Source organism: Mytilus trossulus, chromosome 12, assembly GCF_036588685.1.
Source record: "Mytilus trossulus isolate FHL-02 chromosome 12, PNRI_Mtr1.1.1.hap1, whole genome shotgun sequence".
NCBI classification, from domain to species: Eukaryota; Metazoa; Mollusca; class Bivalvia; order Mytilida; family Mytilidae; genus Mytilus; species Mytilus trossulus.
Genome location: NC_086384.1, coordinates 26,167,609 through 26,186,405, shown reverse-complemented (window position 1 = coordinate 26,186,405; position 18,797 = coordinate 26,167,609). Strand labels below are relative to the sequence as shown.

Sequence of the window (18,797 nt, the reverse complement as noted above, 5' to 3'; positions counted from 1 at the left end):
AATGAAGTATCACATTTCTATAATGGTACATTTGAAATTCTTTTCTCTTTCATTTTTCGAAAAATTGTATCCTAAAGATGTATTTTCTGGTGATGAGTAAGCATTGGCAGATGTTTTTAATGTAAATCTATGTTTGTATACAATATATTCTTATCTTGGTACAGCATTCATACTTTGTGACATCCACTGGTTTGTAAAACCAATCAGATATTTATATATAGATAATGATAAAAATGTTCCCATGATCTAAGCAATATGTACGTCATGTACGTGTGATGCTTTAACTTAACATTATGAATATAAGGCTGGTCTTTACAAAAAGCCAGTGGAAGACTCAAAGATTTTCAAGAGGGACTAAACAAGAAAATGTTTTAACTTTCTTTACTTTTTAACCTTAAGTAGTTAGTACACCCCTCCCCTTCCCCCTAAAAAATAGCAACCCCAAAATGTTTAGACTCTTAGTTGTTATTTCTTTTGGAATTCATGCAAAACAGGTTAAGCCTTGACACCCTTACTGTGAGTATTATAGGACAATGTATAGCAATAACCTGTGCATCAAAGAAATCTTTTTAATTCAACAGAAAACTGTCAATAGTTCAATTATTACTTTTTCAACTAATATAGTAACTTACCTAACAGGCTAGAAACAAATTATATTCCTCAAGTTTTGTATAAAATCCTAACCTGGAATGTTCCCCTTCAGTCAGTTCACAGATAATAAGACAATTTGATATATTATGCTTTCTCACACTAATGGACTTTCATGACCAAAAAGATAAACACATTTACATATTAATATATAAACAGCATGTATACAGGTCAATAAAATAATTGTAATAAATTATTTATAACTGTCCAGTAAACTACCCCCTGGCTACTTGTTGGTCAAATAAGGTCAATAAAATATCACCAGCAGATGTGTCGGCCGGTCGTACATCAAACTTTATAACTGTTAATGATATTCTAGTGCGTTTTTTTCTGGACTTGCTTGTCTTCATATTATTATTTTATAATTTTACCATGGCATACTGATATTTTCTTGAATCTATGAGTTTCAAATGTCTACTAGGTATCATCCACCTATATTTTTAAGGTACAAATCATATAAAATTTACTACCCTGAAGGACTATAGGACAAAAGTTTGTCCAGCTAGGCAAACTACCGGTAACAAAGGACTATTGGACAAAAATAGCCCAGCAAAGCAATCTTCAATGTAGGACAAGAGCTAGTCCAGCAAATCAAATTAGAATCACAAAGAACTACAGGATAAAAGTTAGTCCAGCAAAGTAAAATACCATGAAGGACTATTTGACAAAAGTTAGTCCAGCAAAGTGTTACCTACAATGAAGATTGAAGAACTACATGACAAAAGTTATTCCAGCAGAGAAATCTACAATGAAGGACTACAGTATAAACTTTAGTCCAGCAAACCAAAGTACCATGAAGGACTTATAACAGAACAAAAGTTAGTCAAGCGAAACAATCTACCATGAAGGATTACAGGACAAAATTTAGTCCAGCAAGTCAAACTACCACGCAGGACTATGTGACAAAAGTTAGTCCGGCAAAGCAACCATGAAGGACTACAGAACAAAACTTAGTTCAGCAAGTCAAACTACCACGCAGGACTACAGGACAAAAGTTTGTCCAGCAAAGCAACCATGAAGGACTACAGAACAAAACTTAGTTCAGCAAGTCAAACTACCACACAGGACTACAGGACAAAAGTTGTCCAGCAAAGCAACCATGAAGGACTACAGGACAAAACTTAGTTCAGCAAGTCAAACTACCACACAGGACTACAGGACAAAAGTTGTCCAGCAAAGCAACCATGAAGGACTACAGAACAAAACTTAGTTCAGCAAGTCAAACTACCACGCAGGACTACAGGACAAAAGTTTGTCCAGCAAAGCAACCATGAAGGACTACAGAACAAAACTTAGTTCAGCAAGTCAAACTACCACACAGGACTACAGGACAAAAGTTGTCCAGCAAAGCAACCATGAAGGACTACAGGACAAAACTTAGTTCAGCAAGTCAAACTACCACACAGGACTACAGGACAAAAGTTGTCCAGCAAAGCAACCATGAAGGACTACAGAACAAAACTTAGTTCAGCAAGTCAAACTACCACGCAGGACTACAGGACAAAAGTTTGTCCAGCAAAGCAACCTACCACGAAGGATTACAGGACAAAATTTTGTTCACCAAGTCAAACTACCATGAAGGACAACAGGACAAAAGTTTGTCCAGCAAGGCAAGAAAGGCAAAGGACCATGAAGAACAATAGGAAAAGTAAGCTTATAAAGGTAATCTACCACTTCTATTTCGTGACAGCTAGGACTATCAAGGACAAAAGTTAGTCCTACAAGGCAAACTACCACAAAGCACCACAGGACACAAGTTGGAACAGCAAAAAAACTATCATGAAGGACTCAACAGGACTACAGGACTACAGAATTAATTTACTGAATCAGATTTAAAGCAAAACAAGTAAGTTAAGCAGTTTTTGTGAGTTATTCATAAAACTGATAAGACATCAATACAATATTGTACTACAAATGAGCTTTCCATGGAATTGTCATAGTTTATCAAAGGTACAATTAATTGCTGTAATTATGCTAGCTGATTATGGACAATTAAATAAAGCTAAATAAATCATTAACACCAATTTTGTCTGGTTCATATCAGTGTTTTATTTATCTGGGTGTGAATGGTAACAAAACAGCATTCAAATAACACTGATTAGTTGTGCAGACAAATTATTCAAACATGCATCAGGCTATTTTCGACTGCAATTAATTATTATAGGAAGGCACATAGCAGGTTTCAAGAGAAACAAAAGTCTTTAGATAAGCAAATACATGAATACAGATAGTACTGTGAATTCAATATTTATTGGATACCATATTTCATGGATTTCTTGGGTACTGGTGAAACACCATTCATAAGTTCAACGAAATTATAAATTTTTAAAAGGTAGTGTGCAGACTGCGGCAAAATCATGAATTCAAATATCCATAAAAATACTTGTTTTCCTCAATCCATGAAAAATAAATGAATCAACAGTATATGATATATAAAAGTTAGAAGATGTGGTATGATTGCAAGTGAGACAACTCTCCACCTGAGACCAATGACATATAAAGGTTAGGAAATGTATGTCACCATAATGCCTTCAACAATGAGCAAAACCCATACTACACACAAAACCATAAAAAGGCCCTCATAAGATAAATGTAAAACAATTCAAACAATTCTTCTTGTTTCAATCATTACGAAATATAAGACATAGCTGCATGCATCTTTTCAAGACTAATTAACTTGAGTGAGTTCTGTTTTACATCACTTTTATGCAAGAACCAAGATGTTGATGTTTATCAGATATGACAGCTTATGACATGTGCAGCATGCAGATAAGTATACACTGATGCATAGTGCACCTGCCTGATACATGTGTATAATGTGTGTTTTTCGAAAGATTGTATTCGTTTGGAGTTTGGTACATGTAAATATGTCTTTGTATTTATGATTTAACAGACATCTGTTTTATTTCTTATTCCTTTATTTTGTGGATGTTTTGATCTTTTCAGTGACATTCTTGCGGTCTTCCAGTATTTCTCAATATCTATGGTGATCTCATACAAAATGCAGATAAATATGCACATGTGACTTACCACATTATAATTCTCCCAAGTTCCCAACTGTTTTATATTTGACTTCCAAAATCTTAAAAAAAAAGTGTGCTCCAATGTACCAGGAACTGATATTCTGCCATTTACTCAACAAAATAGTTGAAAAAGAATATATTTCTTCTAATCTTCAACAAAAACCTTTCTCTAGAAACAAACCAATTACTAATTCAAGTTGGCATTATACATTATATTTCTTTTTGTTGTAGAAAAATCAGATATAGGTTCTGTGAAAAATTGCTGAACATGTATTCAAAGTCATTTTACAGGTCAATTTCTTCACAAGTAATTTAAAAATTGTGTTATATTAAATCAAAGAACTTGCAGAACTTCTACTTAAAACCAAGACACGTTTTCCCTGTATATTTCCTCCCCATTGTAAACCACATGGCCATATCTTTCAGACTAGAATGGTGATGATTATGTTGGTCTAATGTAAATATAATATATATCTTTAGCATCATTAACCACTAATTACCTTACATTGTTGATAGCAGGCCTGTTAAAAAATTCTTCTTTACAAGCATCCAGATTTTTTATGACTATACTGAACATAATAATTAACATGTTACGAGGTGGTAGACATGAGCCTGTTTCTGCTGTTCATGTACATCAAACTTGTCATTGTCTTTTTCAGTATTTTTTTTTCTATTAAAATTTATTTATTTTTTCATACAGGGAAATTCATGTTCTTAATCTAAAGGTATCTAATTTCAGGTGGTGAAGCCTTCATGGTACATTTACCAAAAATACCATAAAAAAGAATTATAACAAATACTCAAGTTAATTGTTTAAATTCTGTTACATTCCTCTGCTGATATTTAGACATGGCATCTAATTTCATATGAAACAATTTTTAAGAAAAAGAAAGTTTAAAGCTAACTGTTCCAAACTGATAAAACTACATTGAAGTTCCAAAGATATTTATTTTATTTACAGTAACAAATGGATACAAGACAGACAAAATATTAAGTTTCACTGAATTCATTTGAATGTGACACTTCTATGTTTACTTTTTTTATGAATTAAACTTCAATCATGAAAACCTGAAATAAATGTCCTTGTGTTTGAGGGCATGCACTTGTTAACCCCATTTGGGCCTCTTTTCCAATGAAGAACATATGGTCCAGTGTTTAATAGATTACTTAACAGAAAATGGATTTGATTTTTTCATTAGTTGGACATTATCAGGATTATGGATTTAAACACATGGTACCAAAGTATCCTAACTCAGCATCTGGGGTCAAAGGGTTTAATGTTCATGGGTCATTATTTGGATATGATTACAAAATTCTGACACAGCTGGGGTCAGAGGTTTTATGTACTGGTGTCATTATTCTGACATGATAACACTGACTTCTTCATCAGCTGGGGTCAGACATGTAATGAACATTAGTCATTATATGGACATGATTATAAAATTTTGAAACAACAGGGGTCAGAGATTTTATGTACATAGGTAATTATTTTGATTCTGTAGCAGCTGAGATGAATAGATTATAATCCAAAATAACCAAACTAACACTGTTTGACATTTATGGTCAGTTTAAAGTGCAAGAAAAATTTATGTTAAATAGCTGCATAGACATTTTAAGACCTGGCTTATCATTATTTGAAGAAAACAATATTTGTCTTTTAAAATAAACCTTCCTAAGAAGATGTGGTATGATGGCCAATGACATAATCCACCAGAGACCATTGAAAGGATGATGATTGAAATAATTGCAATAATTGAGTGTTTTTGATAAAACATAAACCAGGAAAACAAACTTATGACATAATTCATATAAGAAAATTAAGACATGGATGATGCATCCACTTGTATATAACTCTATAAAGAAGCATAACTTGAAAACGATAAAGTGACGCCTTCAAATTCCAACTTTTTCTGAGTTTTGTGCTGAAAAGCGCTGTGTATAAGTTTCAACACATTTGGTTGAAGCAAACTAAAAGAGAACGGTAACCAATCTTCGGACCTATAGACAGAAAAAGATAATATTTATAATTCCACCTCTACTGTGGTGGGTGGCATAAAAATTGGGATTCTTTTTCCGAAGTGAGAGATTTTATTTCCTTTCAGTTTCATTAGACTAAATCCTCTGATGGATTGTTTTTTGTTCTTTGAATAAATCATATGAAGACAGACTTCATGAATTTTATATAAACAAGTTGATACTAGCAAAAACTACAAGACTTGTGAGTCAATCTACATGCTATTTTTCAGTTTTCCTCGATTTTTATAAGGCTAGAATTGCTGTTGCAACAAGTCAACTTTTTCCATTGTTTTGCATTTTTAAATAGTTATTATGTCATGTATCATGTATGTGTTTATGTGTTTTATTAATGCCAAATTCTGTCTCCAGTTTAACTGATAGTTATTAGTTACTTTGACAAAATTTTAAATACTTAACTAACATAAGTACTTCATATAATAAGAAATAATGGATACTCACTTAGATATCAAAATAAAATGTAAGGCACCAGTGAATAAATCCTTCTTTCTTAATTCAAATAATTCCCAGAATCAACATATAGATAAATAGCACATAAATCCACAGTATAAACAATTTCTTTATCTCACAAAACTTCTCTTATATTCCACAGGCAATTAATTCTGAAAATATATATAAAAACGTTGTGTATAAATTCAATATATGATGCTACAGCATCCAAAAACTTGGTAACTTGATAACTCTCTACAACTTATCAACTAGATAGAGGCTCACAACAGGGGACTCAGGATGTATCATTCATTCACAAGACACTAATTGCTAATGGAGAGGTTCTAGAAGGGGGATGAATAAATAATTGATCTACAGGGTGCAAAAATAACATTAATCTTTTATAAAACATTTAGAGTATGATGATTAACATGTAAATACTGTTTGGGGGGTAAAAAGAAGGGAACCTTTAGATTAATCATCAATATCATAATATCATAAAAAAAATAGTCCTCAATTTTTTTTTATCAATTATCTTATTTCAAAAATAGATTCATCATACAGATAATAGCATTATGAAGATAAATTTATTCATTAATTTACTAAAAAAAAATTGTATGTAATCTGTCTAAGATATAAATGTTTATCTATTTATTAATCTATAATTCTGTTATTACAGGCTTCAGTTGAAGGGCTTACAATTTGTTACTATTTCTAGTTCTTCCTGCTCTAATTGAGCTCTAAATACTAATTTGTTTCCTTTTTTAATCTTTCAAAATAACTTCCCATTTTTCTGGGGGCTACTCATTCACTTAAGAGAAAGAAATAAACATTTCAAACTATTCAAAATATGAGAAAATAAATTCAAAACTATCAAAATATGAGAAAAATAAAAATAAGCGATTAGTAAAAAATGTTCCTGGGGCGATCCCCAGGAATGAACCTATGTGTTTCCTGGGGCAATCCCCAGAAATGAGCCTATGTGTTTCCTGGGGCGATCCCCAGGAATGAACCTATGTGTTTCCTGGGGCGATCCCCAGGAATGAGCCTATGTGTTTCCTGGGGCGATCCCCAGGAATGAACCTACATTCCTCGACAGCAATGAACCTAATTGCTCCTGGGCGATCCCAGCGTAGAAAAATTACTACTTAAAATACAATTTGTTCCTAGACAGGAATTAACCTATCTGATGTATTATTGAATTGGGGGAGTATGATTCCCCTGGAATTAAAAAGAAAAGACACATATCCATTCCATATGATCATGAGTAGCCCCTAAACAAGAGATGAACAATTATTAATATTTTTAAACTAACAAACAAGATATATGTAGAAAATATAACATGTCATATAGCAATTTCAAATCACTCTTTCTATAACTTCCATTTTATAGATGATATATATAAACTTCGCAGGAATGCATAGCATGAAAACAGTTTAGCTTGAATGAAAATATAACAAACTAAACAACTGTATGAATATTCTTAAACAGAAATACCAAGAACTTGCAGTCAGAATTACACAATATTGGTCTGACTGTAACTTAGAGTAACACCTTTAAAATTTTACATATTTTAATACATCCATATCATACCTATCACGTAAGCTAAATACCCAGTTAATGCACAGGTGTAGTTGGGGCTGGTGGGTGGGACAACTGATTGTAATGCATCAAATACAACGATGCTTCCTCTCAATTCATCAACAATACTCTAACCCCCCTCTAGGGCACTATTCCTACTAAGCTAAAAATAGATGTTATGTAATTGCCTAAGAATAGACTAGATACCTGCCTGCTGAAATCATTGATAACAGATACATTGTATTGTGTATAAACTATAATTTAATAAATCAAATTTCCTTAGATATAGGATGATGTGGGATGTCAGTGCCAATGAGACAATTCTCCATCCAAGTCACAATTTATAAAAGTAAACCATTATAGGTCAAGGTATGGTTTTCAGAGCCTTGGCTTACACGGAACAGCAAGCTATATAGGGCCCAAAAAAATTGCTTGTGAAAAACCATTCAAACGTAAAGACCAACTGACTAATCTATATAAAAACAAGAATGTGTCCATAGTACACGGATGCCCCACTCACACTATCATTTTACATGTTCACTGGACCGTGAAATTGGGGTCAATACTTTAATTTGGCATTAAAATTAGAAAGATCATATCATAGGGAACATGTGTACTAAGTTTCAAGTTGATTGGACTTCAACTTCATCAAAAACTACCTTGACCAAAAACTTTAACCTGAGCTTCACACCATCTTTTTCTTTGTTCAGTGGACCATGAAATTGGGGTCAATACTTTAATTTGACATTAAAATTAGAAAGATCATATCATAGGGAACATGTGTACTAAGTTTCAAATTGATTGGACTTCAACTTCATCAAAAACTACCTCGACCAAAAACTTTAACCTGAAGCAGGACAAACAAACGGACGAATGGACAAACGGAGGCACAGACCAGAAAACATAATGCCCCTCTACTATCGTAGGTGGGGCATAAAAAACAAAAAAAATACTAAGTACCACATCAACTACTGAACACCAGATTAGCCTTAATCTAAGTTAACTTTTTTAAAGTTCATACAAATCTAAATTAAAACAAATAATCACAAAATATCTACAACAAATGTCTCAGCCAAACTGAAAAACAATAAACCTGTTTTCAAGGTTTTTCAATAGCTTTTGTTTAAGTTAGTGTATAGAAGTAATATTTGAATATTACTTCCATGGTTAGTGTACGGCTCGTACAAAAGTACATCTAGCCACATCCCTGTCTCACAGAAGTTTCAATTCTGTCGTTTCTTATCTTCCTGGGTTCCATTATTTCCATTTAAAAAAAACATTTTTGTATGAAATACAAATAAATTCTTCAATTGCTCCATTTCAAATGCAAATTATTCTCTTAAATTCAAATATATCAAAAGTTTTTTGAGGCATTATCAGCTATTGATGCCTAGCATTATTAATTATTCTGTCAATGAAAAAGCATATAAAGTTGAATGACATAGAAATATTGAGTCTATAAAATATAACTAGTTTCCTACTCATATTATATGTCCCTATTTAATCATAACAGCATCTGAACTCAGATTATTCCAAGTCAATAAAACATGACAAGTTAATGTTTAGATTATTGAGAAGGAAATGCATCCTTCAACTGCAATGTTTATCCCATGCACAATTAATCCAGTTTTCTCCTTTGTTGTATGGATATTGATTAGAAGCTAGAAATGAACAGGACCATCTGTTCTCATATTTATTCATCTGATTTTAGACATTTATTGGATTAATATCCAATTATCATCATTTCCTCTAAGGATTGGAAAATTTTGAATTAAATTAATGAAATCTAAAATTAAATATAATGCATGGATATTTAGATAACTGAAACACTGAATTAACTGATCTGTTCCTTATAAAGAGGTCACAAAACATCGTTTATCTCAATAAAATTCTTATGATACACATTTCTCATCTCTTCACAGTTAAATTACTAACATTAGGAATACTAAAATAGCAGCCATTTGAATATTTAATTGTCTTATTGTGAAGGATTATCATTAAATCTTATAGTTCTCAATAATCCCCAAATATGGAGTTCTAAGTGTTTTATCTGGAAGAGAAGTATACAGTGTTCTATCAGCTTTTTATGTCTTCATCATGTCTTTACTGATTCATTAAATAAAGGGTATCATGATCCATCCAAGGACCCATTCTCAATGCAGATGATGTAGTGTAATACATGAAGATACCAAAAAAGAACATGATTCAGATTTATAAAATTATAAGTAGAAAATAAACTGACAACTGAGCAACAAGAACTTTATTTTCAAAAAGATTCATCTTAATCAGTCTTTCCTCATTATTGTCACAGAAGGAAATCGTCACTCAAGAAATAGTTTGTCTCATTGTAAAATATCAAGCATAATTTTTCTATGAATGAGGAATGAGGAAGCTACATTTTCATTAATTAAATTTCAATTCAAACCTAATAAGGAAGGGGAAGACATTTCGAACAATGAGAAGTTAAAAAAAGAACCTCTCAACACGTAAATATTTACTACCATTGTAAACCATTGTGATGACAGGAATAATAAGTTACAGTACATAATATTTAATAAATCATAGTAAAAAACTGTTTTATCTGCAGCTGAGTCCAATAAAACACCTTGGTATGGACGTAGGTATTCTGACAATTTATAGCAAGTCCTCTACAAATTCATCAAAGTTGACTTTGTGTAACAAAACTTATTATTTGTGTGTTCTAGTTGACTTATCAAAGACAAACTTGACCTTAACTAAGGTCATCATAACTATATAATACTGACACAGAAAAATCAAGTTCACTGCTCTTTTGGTTAACTGATAATTGGTTAGAGATCTATCCTAATACCATGTTAAGATGTAATTAATTCACCAACATCCCTACTAAATAGGTCTAGACGAGTACAGTTCTTATAATTCATTTAATGCTTTTAAGGTAATGAAGCTGGTCTTGTTTTTCAATTACTGATTGTATTACATGCTAGAAAGTCCCAAGGTGAAAATGTTGATCACAAATATTGATCATGGCAAAATAAAAATACTTTTGAGAACTTAAAGGCTCTAAGGCGCCTGCATGTTGTCACCTGGCTACTTTTCATAAAAAAAAATTAATTGCACAAAGAAAATTTTTTGACAGTTTCTGTCAAACAAGCAACAATAAGTAAAATTTGTCATTCAAGGGCAATAACTCCTATAGACAAAAAATCTATTTTAATAAATATAATGTGGGCATGCAGATTTTTTCAAAAGTGATCTTGTCCTGGTGATAATTTTGTCTACTACAGAATCTCTCTATTAACTCCATTTTCTTCACAGACAAAAATTAGTAACAAGAGGCTCTCAAGAGCCTGAATCGCTCACCTTAATTCTTTTGGTTAAATCTCTCATCAATGATTATTTTGGTTTTTCAATTTATTTAAATGTTTTTGGATCAACATATTTTCTTCAAAAGCAAAAAAAAAATCATTTTCTCCTATGTTCTATTTTAGCCATAGAAGCTATGTTTCTTGACATACAAGGAAATAAAATATAAAATTTATACTAGATACTATGAAACTCATTTAGCCTAAGTTTGGCTGAAATTGATACAGTAGTTTCAAAGGAGAAGATTTTTTAAAGTAAGTCAACATGATGAACAAATTGTGAAAAAAGTCTTTAAAGGGCAATAACTCCTTCAGGGGTCAATTGACAACTTTGGTCAGATAGACTTATTTGTAGATCTTACTTTGCTGAACATTATTGCTCACTTTACAGTTTATCTCTATCTATAATAATATTCAAGATAATAACCAAAAACAGCAAAATTTCCTTAAGATTATCAATTCAGGGGCAGTAACCCAACAACAGGTTGTCCGATTCATCTGAAAATTTCAGGGCAGATAAATCTTGACCTGATAAACAATAATAACCCATGTCAGATTTGCTCTAAATGCTTTGGTTTTTTAGTTATAAGCCAAAAACTGCATTTGACCCCTAGGTTCTATTTTTAGCAATGGCGACCATGTTTGTTGATAGATCAAAGCTTCGGATAAAATTTATAAACTAGATACCCTAAGGAACATTCAGTTAAAGTTTGGAAGTATTTGGCCCAGTAGTTTCAGAGGAGAAGATTTTTGTAAAAGATTACTAAGATTTACGAAAAATGGTTAAAAATTGACTATAAAGGGCAATAACTCCTAAAGGGGTCAACTGACCATTTCGGTCATGTTGACTTATTTGTAAATCTTACTTTGCTGAACATTATTGCTATTTACAGTTTATCTCTATCTATAATAATATTCAAGATAATATCCAAAAACAGCAAAATTTCCTTAAAATTATCAATTCAGGGGCAGCAACCCAACAACAGGTTGTCTGATTCATCTGAAAATTTCAGGGAAGATAGATCTTGACCTGATTAACAATATTACCCCATGTCAGATTTGCTCTAAATGCTTTGGTTTTTGAGTTATAAGCCAAAAACTGCATTTGACCCCTAGGTTCTATTTTAAGTAATGGCGACCATGTTTGTTGATAGATCAAAACTTCGGATACAATTTATAAACTAGATACCCTAAGGAACATTCAGTTAAAGTTTGGAAGTATTTGGCTAATTAGTTTCAGAGGAGAAGATTTTTGTAAAAGATAACTAAGATTTACGAAAAATGGTTAAAAATTGACTATAAAGGGCAATAACTCCTAAAGGGGTCAACTGACCATTTCAGTCATGTTGACTTATTTGTAAATCTTACTTTGCTGAACATTATTGCTGTTTACAGTTTATCTCAATCTATAATAATATTCAAGATAATAACCAAAAACAGCAAAATTTCAGGGCAGATAGATCTTGACCTGATAAACGATATTACCCCATGTCAGATTTGCTCTAAATGCTTTGGTTTTTGAGTTATTAGCCAAAAACTGCATTTGACCCCTATGTTCTATTTTTAGCAATGGCGACCATGTTTGTTGATAAATCAAAACCTCGGATACAATTTATAAACTAGATACCCTAAGGAACATTCAGTTGAAGTTTGGAAGTATTTGGCCCAGCAGTTTCAGAGGAGAAGATTCTTGAAATAGTCTACGACGACGACAGACGACAGACGACGGACGCCAAGTGATGGCATAAGCTCACTTGGCCCTTCGGGCCGGGTGAGCTAAAAAGTCTTTCTAGTGAAATTTCATCTATAATGAGTCTACTGAAAAGTTCCTGAATTTTAAAACAAATCCAGTGCCTTTTACAGGTTTATGAATTATGAAAGAATATACAATGTAAATTGACCATGAAAAAATTAAAAATAAGCAATTCCATAAGATCAAAGGTTCACTTAACATTACATTATAATGCATCTGATAAAATTTTCCTCCACAAAAGAAATCATTATGGAGTTATCTAATAAGTAATCAGACCTATAGATAGTGTAACATTTGTCAGTCAAATGTGAAATCTTTAATCTTTCCTGACAAAATCTTGTTATTATTCATTTCCTTTTAGAGAGGTGTAACAAAAGAAGGTTAAAGTAATATGACTTATGTCAAACTATTTAAAATACATTTTCAAAATATCATATTAAAAGGTATTTATGTAAAATCTTGAAATCTCTTTAATGGGTTGGGAATAAAAATAGTTTATATTCTAGAATTATAGGATAATGTACAGTAATTTCATAGGCCAATAATGGGTCTTCTTAGAATATGCATATAATAATAATTGCTGATGAAAAAGACCTCAAAACAATGGACATCAAATGGCTGTTATTACTGTTAACGTGTGTGACATATAAACAACTGACCTAAAATGAGAAGCAAGTGTTAAGAACTAATTTTAATTAGGTTGTGGTTGCCTTAACTGTTTTTTACTTAAAAAATAATTCACGATTTTATCCTCATTCTTTACAACTAACTTAAAGTTGCAGAAAAAAAATCAGTCAATACATTCATACTTTACACTTTCACATTAAGCTCGTTTAAGTTCAATTTGACAAAGTATTAGGCTTATTTTATACTCCTGAAATTAGTTGCTTCCCTGATACTGTTTTTTACCCAATTTCATCAACTATATATGGAACAAAATGATGATATTCTGACAACATGATTCCAAGGGCAGACTACCGGTACTGTTATATCTTTAAAGTTACCAAACAAATTTGTTTCTTACTTTAAAATATTAATTTATGATGAATTTGTAATATTTGATTGCTGTTTTATTGACAGCTACCCAATATCTACATGATACTTACTTAACATCATAGAGAGAGCGGTTGATTCATTAATATTCTTTAGATACTAATTTTCATGGATTTCGTGAGAACAAGGAAACCAAGAATTTAAATGTTAAAAAAATTACAATTTTCTAAAGGCTTGAATGCAGACTTTGCTGAAACCACGAAATTAAATATCCACTAATTTTTCCCTCAATCCACAAAAATTGATACCCACTTAATAATAAATCCAAAATGCAGTATCAGAAAAAATACCAAAAAAACTCAGAAAATGATTTAAAACAAAAAACAAAACATACCACAGTGTGTGTATGTTGCCTGCAGCTTACACTAGATGAATTACACTGATTTTGACACTTTGATAGCATGTATTAATTATTTGTGTGTAATTAATTTGAATATTATACAGGTCACAATAACATGTAATACAAATTATGTTAATAAGATTCATAGTTTAAATGAATACGGTAAGAATTATAAGTTACACTATAAAAAAGAAAAACACTATGATAAGCCCCAAAAAATAATTAATCCATAAAAAGAGAGAAACATTATCTCTGGTGAAATGAAACTAACTGTGCCTGTCTGAATAACTTCTTCCCTTGTCATATGGACCAAAGATTTTCTAATGCTGACCAATAGACCAAATCTTTTTCTGTATCCAGTCATGTTGATTATTAAAGTTTAACACCACTTTAATCCTTCTTTCAGCTACATATAGTGGTTGCCAGTGTTTATTGGAAGGGAGAACCCAGTGGTTCCAGAGAAAACCACCAACCTTTCAGAAGGAAAACTTTTAAGTCAAGATCCGAGAGTCAAAACCATCTGCTACTGTAGCAGGTCCAAGGACACAGTTATCGTCCTTTGGTTTTCGTTGTCTACGAATATAGTCCCTAGTGTAAACAGTGTATAACTTGCATGTTTTATTTGATACACTTTCCCAATTCATTTCTTGATATTAAATGCATGAAATATTAAGTAGGGGGATGTAATTACATGTCAAAAAAAATTTGGTGCTGAATCTTTATGTTAAGTAGTGAATTGGTCCAGTTTTAAAAGGTCAAATTTTATCACGTCTGAAGCTGTCAAACTGAATTTTACGCCCTCTTAACACAGAATTGTCAATATTTTGAGTTAGAGCTGGTAGAAGTTTCTATAATTTTTATATTATTTGTCTCACTGGTAGTACAGTCTACACCGTAAAAATCTTTTTGAGAAAGAGCAGTTGCGATTTTTTTAATTTGAATTTATTGTCTAAAAGAAATGCACTACGGAATAACTGTGTTCTCGGGCCAGCAATTTTTGCATTCAAAAAATATAATGTCAGCATACATCAATGAGACAGCAACCAACATAAGTCGCCAAGAATATGTTCAAATCATAAGGTCAAGCTTTTTAAATAAAAATAACCCCTGAATTCTAAACCACCTTACTCCAGATAATTAAAAGACCAAATTAAAACGAACTTGGGTCTATACCACAGAACACAAGAAGCTTACACAGTATAGTCTGCTTATTCAATATCATTATTGTATGTGTCAAAAAGGTTTTTATAGCTGTTAGTCACGTTAACTCAACATCTAAACTATACAATGATTCTAAAACAGATGGTTACATTATAAGGTGTTCATTTTCACAAGAGTCATTCAATACACAATTTGATTAAGAAGGCAATACACATCCCAGTATCATCATCCCATGGGAGGTCATTCTAAATCCTAACATGAGATATTATACACCTTCTTTATAGATCTTGCATGTCTTATCATAATTACTCACTGACTTAGGTCATATTGTATACATTACCATCTGAAGTCTTTCAGTAGTATAACATTGACAATATGATAGTGAATGTATAGCTTTCACATTCAATTTTATATTCCCCCTATACCCACCATAGCTAAGAAGAGGCAACTATATCTGAGTACCAAAAAATAAAATTACTGAACTGTTAAACATGCCTGTAAGTTAACTTAGATTATGAATGTACCATCGTCATCTTGATTTTCTTTATTATGAACGTTATTCCTAAATCTCTCTTGTTCCACATGAGAATGAGGATAAAAGACAAAGTAGAATTGACTTAGTTTAAACATATTTTATTTGCTTAAATGTGCAAAAGGGATAAGACACAAGTTAATCACAAGTTAGAATTGACTTCTGTCTTTACTTTTCTGAAATCTGAGTCAATTATGAAAAAGTATCCAACAAAAAATTAAAATGAATAAACAGGAACTATCAACACAAATCTTTTAATCTATGGCCAATTATCTCTGCTACTTATTATTCTCAAGGGAGATAACTGGTAAAGCAGGTGCCCTTTTTATGTTTTTTATTCAAAAGCAGTGTGTTAATTAGTTGGTGAAACCAATGCACACAGATAAAATTCACTTTGGATATGATAAGTAAACCTATCATATCCTCTGCATGTGCAATGTATTTTCAATTCATATATACAATGAAATATATAAAAGACAAATATCTTATAATAATCTAATCAACTCAATATTCACCTAAGCATCTGTTTTTTTAAGGGTGTAACTAAGTTAATGATACATGCATACACACCCACACTTCCTTTTATTCATATTGGTAGCACTTCATGATTATCAATATAATATTGGCCAAAAAGTGTGACCTGATCTTTAACCCTCTCCACAAGGGGAGATAATTTTACATGTGCAACAAATTTACAAACATTTTCCTATAACATGTTATTAAAAATCTCCAACATTGAGCTAATTTTTTCATATCCCATCTCCTTTCTACAAGCCTCAAAAATCAGTCCTTCATGTTGCAGACCCAATGGTGGCCTTCCACTTTTTTCTGCTTTAAATTTGATCTATTTGACACATTTCAGGTTTTCATTCTCTTTTCAATAATACATGTATTTGCTTTTTTTTAATTAGAAATTAGTAAAATTCATCTTGCTTTTTCTTTACAATTTTAAAATCTCTAACATATTGATGTAAAATGGTATTTCCATGTATGATAGATTTGTGACACAGTGACATTATTTAGTTTATATAAAATGATTAATTATGCTACAATTTTGCAAATCTATTTAATGTAAGTTTTCTATTCAAGTATTGCTTGACTTCAAACTTTGCAGATTTCCAATGCATTTGTAAACGAAAGTTAGGATTGCATATAAGCAAAAATAACTAAGGTAATATGTCATAAATTACCCTATAAATATATATTTATTCTGCAATCTTAACTGCATTCTGGTACCCTAATTATATTATTTATAAAGAGATAGCAGTCATAGCAGTCATAATTATATATTACAGCTATGCTGCTTTAACAGATGTTCAATGCATTCTCATCTAATGATACAGATATTTCATGTAAAACATCCATCCTGACAATGCTTCCTTCCCATCTCTGGTAATAACTGCATTGCAACATGCAAGTACAAGAATGCATTCTAATTGTACTTCAAATCAACATTCTTACTATTTCTGTCCAATAATTCCAGACAATCTAGTTATAGCTAACTATACAGTATGGGTTTGCCTCATTGTTAATGGCCATTTGGTGACCTTTAGTTGTTTTCATACACATCATTTGATCTCTAGCGAATAGGTTTCTGATAGGCAATCACTATCATAATACCTATCTCCCTTATTCTACAATTAGGCTGTGAAACCACCCTCAAATTTACATAGTTTCTGCTTAGGATAAGGAGAGCCAATGTTTTCAACATTACTGTTGTTTTTTTTTAACATGGAAAGACATTCAATTGCTCCATCAGATCTTTAGAGAGAGAATATGGTTGCATTTTCAATAATGCATAGAATGTTAGAATCAAAGATGGGTAAAACATAGGGTCACAAGACATATATATAGTTTCTGACCCTATTGTCACCTTTTGTATCTTCTTAAAAAAATAAAATATATAAATTTAAATTAACTACATTATGTGTTTTTGCTTTGTTCTGTATTTTAATGATTTGCTTTGAACATTATAGAATATTTTCAGTCATGTTCAGGATTAAATATTTTTTTCTTAATCTCTAATAAAAAGTGAGATAGAAAAAACAACAATCTGAATCAAATTGAAATCAATATTAATTATATTTACCTTCAGGGAAGAAATCAGAAATATGTCTAACACCAAAAAATATGCAATCATTTGAAAACAGACTATGCCTTTTCCATCAACCCAAAGAATCAAAAGGAAGTCAACGGCCACAGAATAATTTGAGAAACTGTATAAACATCTGGTGTAGGAATCCTCCTGTACCATCACACTCAATCTTGTACTTGTACTATGCAAAAAACCTGAACAATAGTATGTAGATGTCTGTGATGTTAGGTGATCTACATATGTATATACAGTTGTAAGTTCAAGCTAAATAGTCACTAAGTAGCTGATAGGTATGTATATATAGAATGGTCAAGGGATCATAATTGTCAGTGTCCTCAAATGTTCTCATTTATTTTAGTCATTTCAATCTTTCTTGTCACATTTGTACTGAAAAGACCCGTTATGATTTAACCTTTTGTCCGAATGATACCTGAAATCCAAAGCTTAAGATGGGGATTTAATCTTGTTTTAGTGATGGAATAACAAAATTATGCATTTAACAATAATGCTAAATTACTCAGATCTTAGTAAAAAAAATACACCTCCACCTTCATGAAAACTAAGCTACAATAACACATATATCATGTATATATATCAAGCAATATCAGAGTGGCTCCAACAAGGTTAAACCCAACATCAACTTTGGGTGGTTTGACATGTTACCTTGGACCTGACATATCACTTAAAAGGTCCTGTCACCTTGAACTCAGGTTTATTGTTAAATATTAACCATTAAATTTTGCTTAAATTTTATTGGGTGATGGGAGGCATTTTTTAATACAGCCTTGTCACCTAAGGTATAAC

The 18,797-nt window shown here is 31.6% G+C and overlaps 1 protein-coding gene across 26 annotated transcripts in view; it reads right to left on the bottom strand.

Moving 5' to 3' along the window:
* The window catches only part of LOC134693643 (activated Cdc42 kinase-like), a 140,946-nt gene that overhangs the window by 64,096 nt on the left and 58,053 nt on the right, over positions 1-18,797 (bottom strand). For 12 of the 26 annotated variants that reach the window (XM_063554497.1, XM_063554499.1, XM_063554500.1 and 9 more), the window contains exon 1: positions 6,147-6,405. The exons of 1 other annotated variant lie outside the window; for it this stretch is intronic. The gene's annotated coding sequence lies outside the window, so the exon portion shown is untranslated. Of the gene's footprint in view, positions 1-632; positions 831-3,678; positions 3,731-6,146; positions 6,407-18,797 lie in introns of those variants that run through there. 13 more of the 26 variants (XM_063554484.1, XM_063554486.1, XM_063554487.1 and 10 more) reach the window with 5 other exon arrangements.